At 35.7% G+C, this 15,846-nt stretch overlaps 1 pseudogene; it reads left to right on the forward strand.

Moving 5' to 3' along the window:
- Window positions 1-5,759: 5,759 nt before the first annotated feature.
- On the forward strand, window positions 5,760-12,244 carry LOC107160965 (annotated as a pseudogene).
- Window positions 12,245-15,846: the final 3,602 nt, after the last annotated feature.

Below are 15,846 nucleotides of genomic sequence, written 5' to 3' on the forward strand. Positions count from 1 at the left end.
AAAAAAAGGCGGGGCGCACTGAGCTTTCTTTGCCTCGGGTACTTACAATCCACTGCTGATTACACATTCAGCTTCTCCGCCCGGAGCGAAGCGAAAGAGGAAGCAGATGGGAGCAAAGCGCCCGCGGCTCTGAGCATCCAAGCGTCTCTTTTTTGATTTCTTGGTTCTTCCTGCTCCTTGGCAAAGTGGTCCGCTACAGATTAACGGTGAAAGCTCTAAGAGACTGTGCGAAATCTCTATTATAGCCGCTGCTTTGAGCACCACGCTCAGCACTTCAGCAACCCCCGTACGCAGCGGCCATCTTCTGAGACCTATTTCATTTTCTTCTTCTTCATTTTCTTTTTTCTCTCCACCCCCATTTCTTTTCAAGAATCTTGGTAGAATCAGAGGCCAGTGTGCCAGGTTCTGGGGAACAAAGAAGGTTTTGCTGTGCCTTCAGGAGGCTACCTTTGTCATGAAAATATGGTCTCAGAATGACAACTGATGATGACCTGGCTAATTTCAGGCAAAAGGAGCTGCAATCAGATTCTTGACAATCTAATGTGAAAAGTCCAGTTATCTTGTTCAATACATCTTTGCCTTTTGTTAATAATAGAAGATGCAAGCATTCAAAATTCCATTTTAATTAAGCTCATACCAGAAGGGGCACTATCCGTTTATAGTTTCCAACAGTATCTAAAAAATAGTTTTTAACAGTATCGTTTCCATCTTGCAAAACACACTTAACAAAGCAACATTGTTGAAAAACTTTTCACTTTTTCTTTCAAAGTTGGAAAGTGGACAAGATAGGTTTTTCTATTGGAAAAAATAATCTCACTAAAACTACTTGACCTGATAGCTATACTTTTCCATCATCCTTTGAAGAAAATAGTGCATTGCTGTTTGAATCAAACTAATTTGCCGTTAATTCTCAAGACCTTATAAATTACATTTTTTCCCAATTATTTCTAGTTTTAGAACCTTAAGACACTTTTTTTCAGGCATCTGGTTAACTGAAACTTCTCTAAGATGGATTCAAAATATTCTTCAGGTAATTGAAAAAAAGAAATTCTTGTAAAATGAAAGAGAATTAGGTGAAAGGTCAAAATAAAATTGAGAATATATGATCTCTATAATTAGTTTTCCTTGTAATGTAAACAACTTAATTCTTATTGTTAGATCTAATAGGCCAGAGTTTTAAAAAAAGGAATGAAAAAGTTTGATTTTGGGGAGGACTTTTAATTTTTGTAGAATTTCAAATATCTGGCAAATTGGCTGGACATGGTGGTGTACGCCTGTAATCCCTGGAATTATTTCTTGTTTTCACACTTAACAAACTAAACAATTACCCTTTTTCAAACCATATATTAAAAAATGTATGCATTATCTAGGGAAGCGGTTCCTGGCATAAAATCTCTAGACCAATAGCATCAATATCACTTGGCAACTTGTTAGCCATGAAAAGTCTCAGGCCAATCCTGGAACTACTGAATCAGAAATAAAGCAATTTATGTATATCAAATACCACAAGAGGATTCTGATCAAGCCAAAGATTAAGAAACACTGAAATGAAGTGGCAGCCTGTAATTCCATCTACTGTGGAGACTTAGGCAGGAAGATCACTTGAATCCAGCCTCGAGCCAGGGAAGTTGAGACAAACCTGAGCAACACAGAGAGACTTCAGTTTAAAAACAAAGATTTCAGAGATTTGTTTGTGTTTGTTTGCTTTTTAGTTATGTGATGGTTTACTCTGTCATGTATTACTCATTATCTCAAAACAGTTCTTGGGAGAACAAGAGAATAAAAGTTCCACAAGCTGCATGATGGATAAATATTTTTCTCCTTTTTTTGAGCTCACAGGACTGTGAATCCATGGGAACTTTACCACTAAAGCATATGTCTGGCCCTTTATATTTGCTATTTTGAGGCAGGTTCTCACTAAATTGCTTAATTCCTCATTAAATTGCAGAGACTGGCTTTGAACTTGCAATCTTCCTGCCTCAGGCTCCCATCAGCTGGGATTACAGGTGTGCCCCACCCAACCCAGTTTGGATAAATCTGTTAAAGGTGCATGGGATAGGCTGGGGCTGGGGTTTGGTGACAGAGTGCTGGCCTAATGTAGGGAGCTCTGGGCCCTGATGGGCCCTGAGTTGAATTCACTCCTGGCATGATATATATATATATATATATATATATATATATATATATATATATATATATNTTCACTCCTGGCATGATATATATATATATATATATATATATATATATATATATATATATATATATATATATATAGAGAGAGAGAGAGAGAGAGAGAGAGAGAGAGAGAGTTGTAATTTCAACGTGGTTATGAGGCTTAACTACCTCACTGAGAATTATTTCTTTAGTAGAGGATTTGATGATAAAAAATAAATAAGGAAGACAGACCTATGCTCCCAATATAAAAATAAATTTTAAAAATATTTTTTTACACATCAAAGAATGTCTCCTCGAGGAAAATTAAGGATTTAATATACTGCAACCATGGCATTTTTAAAAATATGTTTCTCAGCCATAGCTCTTTCATTTATAAAGTCTTTACAAAATTAAATAGTTGATACTGTTTTTTTCATGTGCTTATAGAGCCATAAAAGTGTAGATTCCATGTGTGTGACTTCTGAAAATCATATCTGTCTCATAATCTTTCCAATGTGTTAAAAAGAAAATTCTGCATACATGTTATCCAAAAAAAGCTAAAAATGAAATCAGCATTTCCAAAGTTGAGGTTACCGGGTGCCCCCTAACGATCAGTTTCTGCAACTGCCAAGGCTACTATTTCAAAATCACTATTCAATCCCAGATTCCACAATCAGTCCTGTTTGGCATATGGCTACATTTGTATCCATATTCTTACCTTTATGTTTCTAGTGATCAAATGCGATAATGCAAGGAATGTCTATGACCTACAAGTTAGCATAAAAATCTCCATATGCCCAGCAAAACATATCAGGTGGCTGATTTCAGGACATTATGAAGGGCTGGCCCTATGTACTTCTTCAGATATCAGCATCCTCTGGGAAGTCTTGTGGACGCCAAAGGCTCTATTATCCCAGTAGTTCCAGATACCATACACTGTGATGCCCAAGGTGTGTGACCAAATCAATTTCCACCTGTAGGTGACACTGAGCTTCCTCAGACCAATCCTCTAAATACGTTCTTGATCATAGCCCTCTTGCCCCACATTTGGATGACCTGAGCCTCCTCTATGTGGTCCTCTTAGAACAGCAGCTCAGATTCCTTCTCAGTGTTAATCATGAGTATGTCACATGCAGTCACTACTGAAGGGGGTGCTAGAGGCCACATGAGGCAGCAAATAGTTGTTGCCTTCTCCTTTTTAAGCAATTGCAATCCTGTTGAAATGGAACTTTTCTTCATGGATTTGCAAGAAGTGCACTGAGCGCCTACATGATGAGGGCTCAGGGATCTGTCTCACTGTCACGACAACAATCCGTGTCCTATATTCAAGACTTTTAAGTTGTCTACAACTCAGTCCTAAAGTGTCTACTCACAGTGCTAGGCCACCCACCTGGGGAACCCTTTTTCATCTTGCCTACAACAAAGGTTGTATACCTGGTGAACTAACAGCACATCTCAGGAAGGAGCCTTTAAACACATGGCTCTTTCAGATCCAACCCATGGAGATTATGAATCTGGAAATCAATCTATTAGTTGTTTTTTGTTGACATCATTCATTATTATCATATCTCCTATCTTGTTAGCTGCATTGTTTGGGAAGTGTTCTTAATGTTATAATAGTATTTATTAATACTAACTTTTAAAAAATTAATGCACTCTTTCAATATATTTGTACCATGTACTACCCTTCTAAGCATTGCATTTTGGGTAATGAGAATACAGTAGTAAATAAGACAAAAACTACACTTCTGATATGGGAATTTAAAGTCTAGTAGTAATAAGTAACTATCAATTTGATGACAGTTTGTTGAATATTAGGAGATGGTATAATACACTTGGAGTGTGGAGTAAAAGAAACTACCCTGGTCTCTAGAGGCAGGGATGGCTTCCTTGAAAAACCTTTGAACTGAGATGTGATGAATGACTATGACTTGGAGAAATAATAATCTGTCAGATACCTGGATCTACTCAGCTAGGTCATATTTGAGAGAAATTTAAGCACCTTTAACTGCTTTCTGTCATTTAGGAAATTATGATACAAGTCAGAGTATCTTTCAGCCACAGCTTGGCTCAAATATGTTGATTAAAACAGTTTGCAATGTGGATGAGTCTTGAAAGTTTTATACTAAATGATAGAAAGAAAACCCAAAGAATGACAGATATAATTTTATTTTCATGAACTTTCTGGAATACATAAATCCATAAAGACTTAAATAGTTAAGAAATTTCCATGTGGTGCCGACTGTGTGTGAATGGGGAGTTAATGTGAGTAGGTATTGAATTTCCTTGAAGAAACTAAAAAAAAAATAACCTCAAATCACATCATGGTGCTTTCAAAACACTTTGTTAAAATAAAATTATGAACAAATTTATAAATTCAATATGGTTATCACAATTTATGACAATAAAATTATTATATTTCCTTAAGTTAAAACAGTCTCACAGACATCAAGTGTAGACTTGTAAAATAACATGAAAAGGTCCCAAGAACACATTTTCTTCAGACATGGGCATTCACAAATTAATTCTCATTTTCTTTATTTTGTATTTCTTTTAAATTTTTTTTTTCATCTTTTTTTCCTCAGTACTGTGGATGAACCTAGAGCCTAACACAAGTTAAGAAAGTGCTACAGATATAATTAGGATAGGCTACACCTGTCCTTTTACCCCCATTTTTATCTCTCCTTTAAATGCCCATTCTGGCCTCAAACTTGTGGTCCTCCCGTCTCAGCTTCCTGTGTAGCAAAGATTATTGGTTTGTGACATCATGCCCAGGAAAACCTCAATTTTATGGAAAACCAAAGAAAATAAAAAGATTCAGAGGGGAGCTGAAGGAGGAAGGAGAGAAAACTGTGTATGAGGGAACCTTGGTTACCATCACAGAAGCTCATGCTTGCATTGTCATAATCCAGAAATACCTCAACCTGATCCTCAGGCCTTTTCACATAATGAGTTAAGCATGGCAAGTTGGTGAGCCCTATGGTAGTATAACATAACTCCCCAATGTCTGGGGATCTTCAGTTGCATCATTGTCTCCAGATATTCTATTGCTGACTTCATCAGAAAGGTTCATATATTGATTGGTCCTCCTTGAATCATTCCATTATTCACTATAAAAGAACCTCAAATATCAGATCAGTAAATGGCATTTTCATGTCTTGGGCTATGATTGTCTACCTAATCAATCTCTTTATTTGCTCCTCCTCTAAGAAATGGTAGAGAGCAGAGAAATATCAGACTCATTTATGTATGGAAAATGGTTCCTATGCCCTCTTTAGCACCCCGAAATCTTTAAATTACACTGGCAAACAAAAGAAAACTAAAGGTATTTCGCCTGTGAAGGGGTGATTTAATATACACTTTTCGATTGTTTATTTCAGAAAACACCCCAAAGTCTTTTTTCTTTAGTAGGAAACTCTTTGTGTCTTATTTTTGATACCATTAATAAATAGACATAACTTTCCTATGATTGTATCTGCTGCATTATCAAACATCAAGTAAACTGATGGAAAACAACTTCTGCACACTTGTCTTTTCAGACTACATATATGAAATTGTTCTGATTCTCTTCCTTTAAAAGAATAGAAAAAAAAAGAAGGAAAAAAATGGAGTCAGACATCCTTCAAGCCTTCCTGAGAGAACTCACCTGCTTCATCTGCATGAATTATCTTATAGACCCAGTCACCATATGCTGTGGGCACAGCTTTTGTTGGCCCTGTCTCTGCCTTTTCTGGGAAGAAGCCCAAACTCCTGCACATTGCCCTATGTACAGGGAGCCATAACAGCAGATTGACTTCAAGAGCAATATTCATTTGAAGAATCTGGTATCCATTGCCGTAAAAGCCAGTGTCAGACATTTCTGAGCTCTAAGGACCATGTGTATGTGACCCACAAGGAGAGAAAGAAGATCTTCTGTGAAGAGAACAAGACCCTGCTGTGTTTGCTCTGCTCCAACTCCCAGGAGCACAGGGCTCACAGACACTGTCCCTTTGAAGAGGCTGCTGAGCAGTACAGGGTAAGTGATGCTTCTGAGATAGCTAGAGGGCAGGGTGACTAAGACTATAAGACACAAGAACCATTGTTACTGAGTGTCATATACAAGTATTGGTACCAGTGATAAAATTATGAATAAAGTATGTGAGAGTATCTACATTCATGGAAACTGAGAGAGTGAGGAAATTAATTTATTATAACTTATTTCAGTAAATTGATGATATGGTTTTAGTGCTTATAGCACTTTAAAGTTCTCATGATTATAAAGAATATCTAAATTAACAAAACTAAATGTTCTGCTGGTTGTGGTGGTACACACCTACAAACAGATACTCACAAGACTGAAGAAGGATGATAATCAGCTGGAGGACGGCTTGGGAAAATGAGACCCTTTCTCTAAAAATAATAATAATAATAATAATAACTTTTAAAAAGGACTGTTACTGTAGCTCAGTAGCATAGCACTTTCCTAGCATCCATGAGACCCTGGGTTCAATTGCTAGTATGGTGGGCAGGGAAATGGTGCCACAAATTCAAAAGGCTTCTATATAAGATATACAATGAAACTCACAGAACATTAGTGTCATTAGATCCAAATTCTGAAGCAAATTTCCACCTACCTAAGAGTTAACTATGCCTATGTATTTGCCAATTTCTCTAGGAAATTGGTTTTATTACATTGTGTGATTCCATAGTCTAAAACCCCTAAAACTGACAATTACAATCACCAAGCAGGGAAACCCCAGCCTCTGCAATCCCTAAAACATTTTTTTTTCAATCTAAATTGCTTGAAATTCTCTGTCATTGTGGGCCTGAAATCATAATCAACTTGATTGTCCAGTGCTCAAATTTTGTTATCTTACAGAAGAAGTTTTTAAAACAAATGAGATCTCTTTGGAAAAAGATCTAAGAAAACTAGAGAAATCTGAAAGAGAGCAGAAAAATTAACCTATGGGTTGTAAGTATGAGAGTCTATTTCTCTCAGGATCAACATAGGACAGAAAAGATAGACATTTATTTAATCATCAAGTGAGTTGGAATCTTCACAGGATTTTAGGAAGATCTTTCTTGATAGCTTCTACTTGTTGGAGTACAACACAGCATTGCTGCTCAGGGAGAATTTTGGGCTATGGAGCAAGAAGTTTGATATTATTGACTTATTTTCTAACAGAAATGAAAGTGTTGCATACAATTATTTATGAGTTATACATGAATTCCAAATGGCTTGCATTGCAGACTTTCTGATTTGAGAAGATATATAAAGAAATTACCAATTAAAATCTTTCTTTCCAGTTGTTTCAACAAGTCATGAAGTAGATGAGTTTGAGAGAGGAGTTCTCTGCATGTTAACCTAGTTAATAATGAGTAAAAAATAAATTAAGGGAAGAGAAGAATAAATTAATGCTTAATGAGAAGCAGAAAGACATGAATTTATGTACATAGTTTACTAGCATAAGACATGAGTCAAAATGAATAGATGATGTTATAAAGTGGAGGAGGATAAAATTGACCTGATATTTGATCTAAGAAATCCATGTTCTTGCAGTGGTATGTATCTGCACAGAGAGAATACATAGGCAGCTTATGGAATGCTGCATCCCAGTGTCCATGAGGAAGAAAAAGAACATTTGGAGACACTTATGAAGGAATGCAAAATGACTATAGAGCAAATTAAGAAAAGCAAAGCCAAAATGCTTCAAAAGAGGAAACAACTAAAGAAAGGCTATCAGGAGCTAATGAAAATGTGCCATAAAACAGATGTGGAGCTGTTTGAGGTAAGGACTTGGAACGTGACTGAAAATGGTTTTTGTCTTGACCACATTATTTGGTACCAAAGATATATTTCTCTGCATTCTGTATTTTTGGTGAGATCTTCCCCACTTGGGAATAATAGACATACTCTGACTTCTATCTTCATACAGCAAGCAAGCTTTATTAAATTGTGACCATGGGTTCATCAGGATATGTTTATTTCTAAAATTATCCTTTTGTAGGTTAAGAAATAGAAAGAAACAGGCTGGGGCTAGGGCTCACTGGTAGAGCACTTGCCTAGACAATGTGAGTCACTTGGTTCAATTCTTAGCACCATCCATAAATAAGTAAATTAAATAAAGATTCATCAACATCTAAAAATATTTTTAAAATAAATAGTACTATTTATTCATGGGTATTTCATTTTTGTCCAGTTGAGCAACATGAAGAAAATTGAAAATACATAACACATATTACATTCTTTTTTGATTTGAATATCCTTCATTCAAATTGTCCTTAGCACATGTCCACATGTCACTTTGTGAACAAGTCCTGTAAAAGACCTCTTTTCAGAATATTGCTGGTTTGCAGCCTCACACAGTAACTCTCAGGGTTCTGAATTTAGCAAAAATCAGATTCTTCCTGTTTTACCTTTATGATAGAAAATTGATTTACAAGGAGTGTTGGGGTGGTGTCTGTAATTTTTTAAGTTTCTCAAATACAAAGTCTTAATGGTAGAATAGCTAATTCTGATGAAATTTAAGTTTTTCTTTCTTTTTGTTTTTTTCTTTACAGAATTTAGAAGATACATTGGCAATGTTAAGTTTTACTTTTAATGCAAACTGGGACACCACAAAGTCTGTGAATACCAAGGTGTTTCTGATAATGAAGAGAGTACTGATTGAGATAGTGTACATTTCTTCTATGTGTCTGTGTTTTACTGGATATGGTTTCTTGTCCCCTTTTTATCAAAACATAGCTTTTCCCTTCCTGGAGCTGAACTTAAGCAGACATTTCTAAAGACAACTGTCTATAATTTTAGACTTCAAGTCATAAACAAATTGAGGTGCATGGAATAGTCTTTACCAGGTGATAAGTGAGAGAAGTAGGCAGAGAAAAAAGTAAGAAAGATTTTTTAATACTAGAACAATCCTGACCTAGGCACAGTGCAGTAACCTTGTCATCCAGTGGCTCAGGAGGCTGATATAGGAGGATCATGAGTTCAAAGCCAGCATCAGCAATTTAGGAGACTCTGTCTCAATTAAAAAAAAAAAAATACTGGGGATGCTCTCAACACTCCTTGGTATCAACAAAACAACAACAAAAAAAACTAGAACAATCCTACCCCACGATTATGTTGTTACACTAAACGTCAGTGTTAGATCAGTTGTTAAATGATATAGGAACCTTTAGGGGAAAACTCCTACATTAATATACTGTCAAAGTGTCTTTTCATTTGTTTTGGCTAAAACTTTTGGAGAAATTTATGAAGACTCAGCCAATATCTCAAAGATCACTGAGGCAATCTAAGTTTTTCTTTTTTTAGACCCATTACATCATTTAGCTAAGCAAAGTTTTTTTTTTTTTTTTCTGTCAGCCAGAAGTGTTTGTATAAGCTATCTTTAAGTGTTCTTGTCTGCCATTTTAACCTTTTATCGTGTGCTCAATGATATCCTCTTGAGCATACTAAGGAATATATGCCATCTCTTTAACTTGAACTATGGATCCTTAATTGAGCATGTTCAGAAAGGTACATATTTTGGCTGGACACAGTGGTGCAGGCCTGTAATCTCAATAATTCAGGAGGCTTCGACTGCAATTCAGGAGAATGGCACATTCTTTGAAGTCAGCTTCAGCAGCTTAATGAGACCCTAACTGAAAACAAAAATGGTTATATGTGTAGCTTAGTGGTAAAGTGTCCTTAGGTTCAATCCATAGTACCAAAAAGAAAGAAAGAAAAAAAAAACAGAGAAATGTACATCTTTTTCTTTTTTTCTTCCTTTTTATTTATGGGGATTTCAACAAGGGCCTCCTATGTGTCAGGCAAGTTCACTGAGAAATATTCCCAGTCCAGAAATGTACATCCTAAAGCAATGGCCCCCAAAGTGAATATGTATAGACCCCCAGAATAAAGTCCTCCAGCTTTCTTTCTTCAGAGAGAGCATTGCTTTTCAGACAACTCCCATCCTCTCCTTACTTCCTGTGGGCTATAAATATTTTTCCATTCTTTTATATTCTGGTGTGTTCCTTGGCTTCACAATCAACAAAGTGCAAACCCTTTTCATTAGGTTTCGCTAGAATATGATTTTGATGAAGAACCTTTAGTTGAACCATGTCTTAAACATTTTTGAATGTAACATTGTTGAAGTTGTTGCCAAAATTATCAATTAATTTTTTTTTTCCTTGAAGGTGTGAGTTGGTGTTCCTGCACATGCCTCAGCCTGTGAGGCCACAGTTCAGTGCTCAACCCATCACTGGAATGAGAGATGGACTTAACCAATTCCAAGGTGGGTGTCAGTCTGTTTGAGGGACAGCTACACTGTGCCCTACAATAATGGTTTTCTGTGGGTAATCATTCCCTCTTCATTAATTGTTCACCTAATAAAAGGAATCAACATTTTATCACATATTTAGTGATGCATACCATGTTAAAATATGGAACAATGTAAAGAAAAAAAAAATAAATGAAAGGTGGTGTAATGTCACCAAGCCCTGTCATAAAAGTTTCAATTAGGGAAAGGAAATAAAAAGTCTCACTAAGCCCTAGAAACATCATCACATGCAATATCATTTGTTCACTGAGTCACACTCATGAACTCAAGTCAAGATAATATGATAATGGGTTTATTGAATTTAAATTTATAAAAATAATTTTCTTTTTTTAAAATTTTTATTGTTGGTTGTTCAAAACATTACATAGTTCTTGATATATCATATTTCACACTTTGATTCAAGTGGGTTATGAACTCCCATTTTTACTCCATATACGGATTGCAGAATCACATCAGTTACACATCCATTGATTTACACATTGCCATACTAGTGTCTGTTGTATTCTGCTGCCTTTCCTAGAGGATAGGAAAATAATTTTCTTTACTGTTTTCTACTAAATAAATTTGTAATACATTACGCTTAATATAATAAACAGTAGACAAATATAAAATAACAAACTCACAGAACATTTTTTGAACAATAATGAAGTAAGTTGTCATTTGGTGAAGCAGAATATGGAACTCCATGGTAGACCTAACCCTGACAGGTTAGTTTATCAGAAAAAGACTAAGGGTCAGATGGAACCAAAAGAAAAGGCAGAAAATTCTTAGTAGGAAACCAATTCTGTAATAAATAGATTTTCTTAAATATAAACTTGGTTTTTTAACCAGAAGATTGTAATATCCCTGATACACTTATGTAATTATGTAATAATAATCACAGTATCTATTATCCATGATTACATTTATTTTTGTCTTTTTTTTTCACAAGAGAGAGTAATGGAGATTAATTTTAGTGCTATGGACTTGAGAATGCTCAGGTCTCTAGATTTTCGGGTGTCATGAAAAGTAAACGGCAGAAGTAAGCTCTATAATCAATGGAGTTTTTAGGAATGTTTCCCCCTGTAGTTAGTAAGTGTTAAGATTTACTGATAGCCCTTGAATCTGATATTTTTATAGCCAAAGCTTTTCCATTAATCCTGGCTTATTTTTTCTTGTAAGTCTCTACGGCAACTCTCATGTTGTATGAATTGGGGGGGGAGGCCTGATTTTGGCTGAATTATTCTCTCTTCACAGTGAACATTTCCTTCCATAATGAAATAAGCAGTCACAATGTAGTGCTGTGTGATGTGAGAAGACTGATGTTTGTAGAAGATGATGAAGATGAAGCTTTGAATTCTGACAGATCAAACTATTTTGCTGCATGGGGAGATTAGGTCTTTGCTTCTGGGAAACATTGCTGGGAGCTGGATGTGTATGGCTCCTGGGACTGGGCTTTGGGAGTCTGTAGGAATTCTGTGGTAAGGAAGAACCACACACTGCTTGAATTTGAGGACATGTTTCTCCTTTTATGTGTGAAGGAGGACACACATTTCAGTCTATTGACCACTTCCCCAATATTTTCTCTCTATATAGAGAGACCTCTGGGCCATGTTGGTGTGTTCCTGGATTTTCAAAGTGAAAGTGTAAGTTTTTTGAATGTTGCCAAGTTCCCTTATATGGAGATATCCTATTGGGTCCATGAATTTCCCTGTCAGGCCATTTATTTTCCACAGTCCACACGTAATTAGTGATAATTCAGAAACCTAACTTCTCTGCCTGAGAACTTCATATTCAAGGGACCCATTCTCAGTTCAAGCAGAGCAATAACTATGGCTGTCTTCTTTCCCTATTTTAATGTAAACTTATTTATTAGATATGAAAGTATGATACAATATAAAATTTTATTTGCTCAATTTTACTTTAATAAAACCATCTTCAGTGGCCTATAATATAGGCTGTGGTTGGCTCAATGTTTCATGACCTTTGTGTGATTAAGAAAGCATGGATTTGTGATTCCAAGTCAAGATTAATGCAGGAACACAAGAGTTTGCACATCTACAGAGATGTGGCTATCCACAATGTACCTGTCAGTTTGAAATCTCCTTCTGGATCTATTCAGTTCACCCTAAGTGGAAAAGGTAGCATAGGTGTGTTACAATCATGGTGGGCACACATATTTTTTTACATTAACTTAGTGAACAGGCATTGTAGCTCAGCAGAATATTTATCTGTTATGCAGGGTTGGATTTCTATCAGGGTTGGGTGTGTGGGTGTTTAAGGTTTATGATAATCCCCTAGGGCATGAGACATGAGATGGGAAGAGGGTGAAACAGAATACAAATTTGTACTCTCTACAGACTTTTTCATCCCACCATCATACCATAAACACTCCATTGATTTTTTTATGGTTGTCATGTCATACTTAATCATATATGTTTATGAATGTGTTTCTGCCATCAAATGTTCTTCCTGAATGTATTATAGAAATCAACAACTGTTTGTTAATAAAAAATGAAAATGTAAAGCTTGTTAAACTTTGTTGTCAGCCATACCTGGGAATGGGTGTTCACTATGGAAGTTAGCTACATTAATTAACCTTGCCAGTTTTATTTCTTATCACTCCTGGTGAAAAGATTTATGCAGTTTACATTTCTTGAACATTTATTGTGTGGCTTACATATAAATATATCCTGTATGATTTAAATTTAAAAAATAACTTATATCGATGTGCTTGGTGGAACATACCTATATTCCTAGTGACTTGGGAGGTTGAAGCTCAAGACCAGCTTTATCAATTTAGTGAGGGCCTAAACAAATGATCAAGAGCCTGCCTCAAAAATAAGTAAGGGTTGGGGTTGTAGCTCAATGGTTAAGTGCCCTGGGTTTAATACTCAGTACCAAACAAATCAAGAAAACTACCTATAGTACACTAATTATGAAAAAAGAAGCTGAGCCAGGAGGAATTAAAGAGACTTGAAATAAGGTGATGATTTCCAAATGAGATTTCACTTTGGGTTCTGTGTGTTCCCTCTCAGGTGAATCAGCTTAAGTGATAAACCAACATTCATTCCAATGACTGAGTTCAGATAATATAATGCAAGTAGAGCTTACTCTGGTACCTAACAGAATATCCAAAATATATATATTGGCTGTAAATATTAAAACATTAATAGAAATGACTAAGTACTTTAGTTTTCTTGATATGCATTTACATCATAACATTAACTTATCTACAAAGTCAAGTGCTACCAGCAAGCCCAGTCTACCTTCTTTATCCTCAGTAGGTGAAGTTGTAGCCTACACTGCTAATAAGATGGAATTTATGCAGTTTCTTACATTCATGTTCATACTCATGTATTGTTAACATTGACAGTAGCTTCATTACTGTATTTTAATTGTGTGCACAAAAAGCAAATTAAAGTTAGTTTATATTTTTCATATAGAGTACATATTTATGAAAATGCCTGCCTTAGGCTTAACATAAATTGTTATGTTCCAAAACTATACAGTTTTTAGTATTTTAGTATTTTCCTTCTAACATTAGAATGAAACCATAGTGTAAGCACATATTGTGCTAGCCTGAGGAAAGTTTTCAAAGTTCTGCTAACATAATAGGACAGGAAAATATTAGAGGATAATATCAATGAAAGGCAAGAAATATAGATTTCCAGCTGTGAATGTTAAGGAGGGTTCACTATTTTGAAATTTGAAATTATTATTTTATGGTATAATGTTGATTTTGAAATTTCCCCAGAGATAAAACAATGTACCAGGGGAATATGAAGGTCTATAGTGATAAGAAAGCATTAACTTTGACTTAGTATTTGTAGAAAATCAAGAATAAAATTGACATATTATTAAATCACTAAGCCAAAGGTGCTGTAAATCTCCTTTCTTGGGGAAAACACAAAATAATTTTACACTTTGAAGACAAATGCATATGAAAAAGAATATGTGTTTTATAACAAGTGAGATATGTCTGGTTTTTTTAGAGAGAGAATTTTTTTTTGAGAGAGAGAAAGAGAGAGAGAGAATTTTTTTAATGTTTATTTTTTAGTTTTCGGCGGACACAGCATCTTTGTTTGTATGTGGTGCTGAGGATTGAACCCAGGCTGCTGGCATGCCAAAGGAGCATGCTACAGCTTGAGCCACACCCCCAACTCGATATGTTTGTTTTTTAATAAAGAAAATATCAATTGTGGGGGTATATTCATAAGAAAAATAATGAGTTGTGAAGAAATTATATCATTTATAATATGTTTAATTCCACCAAACTGTGAGTTCATTTCTCTTTCTTATTGGTATTGGAAATAGAATGCATTAGGTACTTTACCCCTGAGTCACATCCCCAGCCATTTTTTTTTTTTTTTCTTGAGACAGGGTCTTATGTTGCATAGGGCCTCACTAAGCTGCTGAGGCTGACCTCCAACTTGTGCTCCTCTTGCCCCAGTCTTGCAAGTCACTAGAATTACAGGTGTAAGCATGTGGCCTGAGGGTTTGTTTCTCACAGATACTCAGTGTAAAAGTAAAGTCTCTCATGGGATCTATTAGAGTACAGGCCATTCCATGCTAATTTTAAAGCAATTGGCCAGTGTGTTGTTCTCACACATTTCTCTGAATATAGGATATGGTCAAAAGGAAGATTTTCAACAACTGGATTTTTAATTATTTATGCAAAAAGGGCTGTTTGTTGCCATGTGCCATCCAGTAAGAAAAGCTGAAAAATATCCCGAGCAAGCAAGCCACTGGGGAATGGCTTGGTGTTTTCTACAGCATATATGTTCCATTCTATGGGTTAAAATTTATCCTTTTGGCACACCAAGCTGCAAAATATTTCTGGGTATGCTGGATACACAATAACAGAAATTTTATTCATTTAGAAAAAAATAAATAGTAATGGGCACAACAGAATAAATACTCAAGAGTTCATGTTCAGTGCAATAGGTATTTTTTTTTTTAATTCCAGTTGAACCCAGGAACTCTTAACCACTGAACCACAGTCCCTGTTATTTTGATTTTTTTTTTTGGAACAGGATCTCACTAAGTTTCTGAGGTCTCACTGCATTATTCAGGCTGGTTTTGAACTTTTGATCCTCTTGCCTTAGCCTCCAGAGTGGCTGGGATTGGAGATGTGTGCCATTGCACCCAGCTGAAAGTAAGGTAATCTTTTTTTTTTTTTTATTGGTTGTTCAAAACATTACACAGCTCATGACATATCATCTTCCATACATTTGATTCAAGTGGGTTATGAACTCCCATTTTTTACCCCAAATACAAGTTGCAGAATCACATCGGTTACACATCCACATTTTTACATAATACCATTTTAGTGACTGTTGTATTCTGCTACCTTTCCTATCCCCTACTATCCCCCCTCCCCTTCCCTCTCATCTTCCCTCTCTACCCCATCTGC

Source organism: Marmota marmota, unplaced genomic scaffold (assembly GCF_001458135.2).
Source record: "Marmota marmota marmota unplaced genomic scaffold, marMar, whole genome shotgun sequence".
Lineage (NCBI taxonomy): Eukaryota > Metazoa > Chordata > Mammalia > Rodentia > Sciuridae > Marmota > Marmota marmota.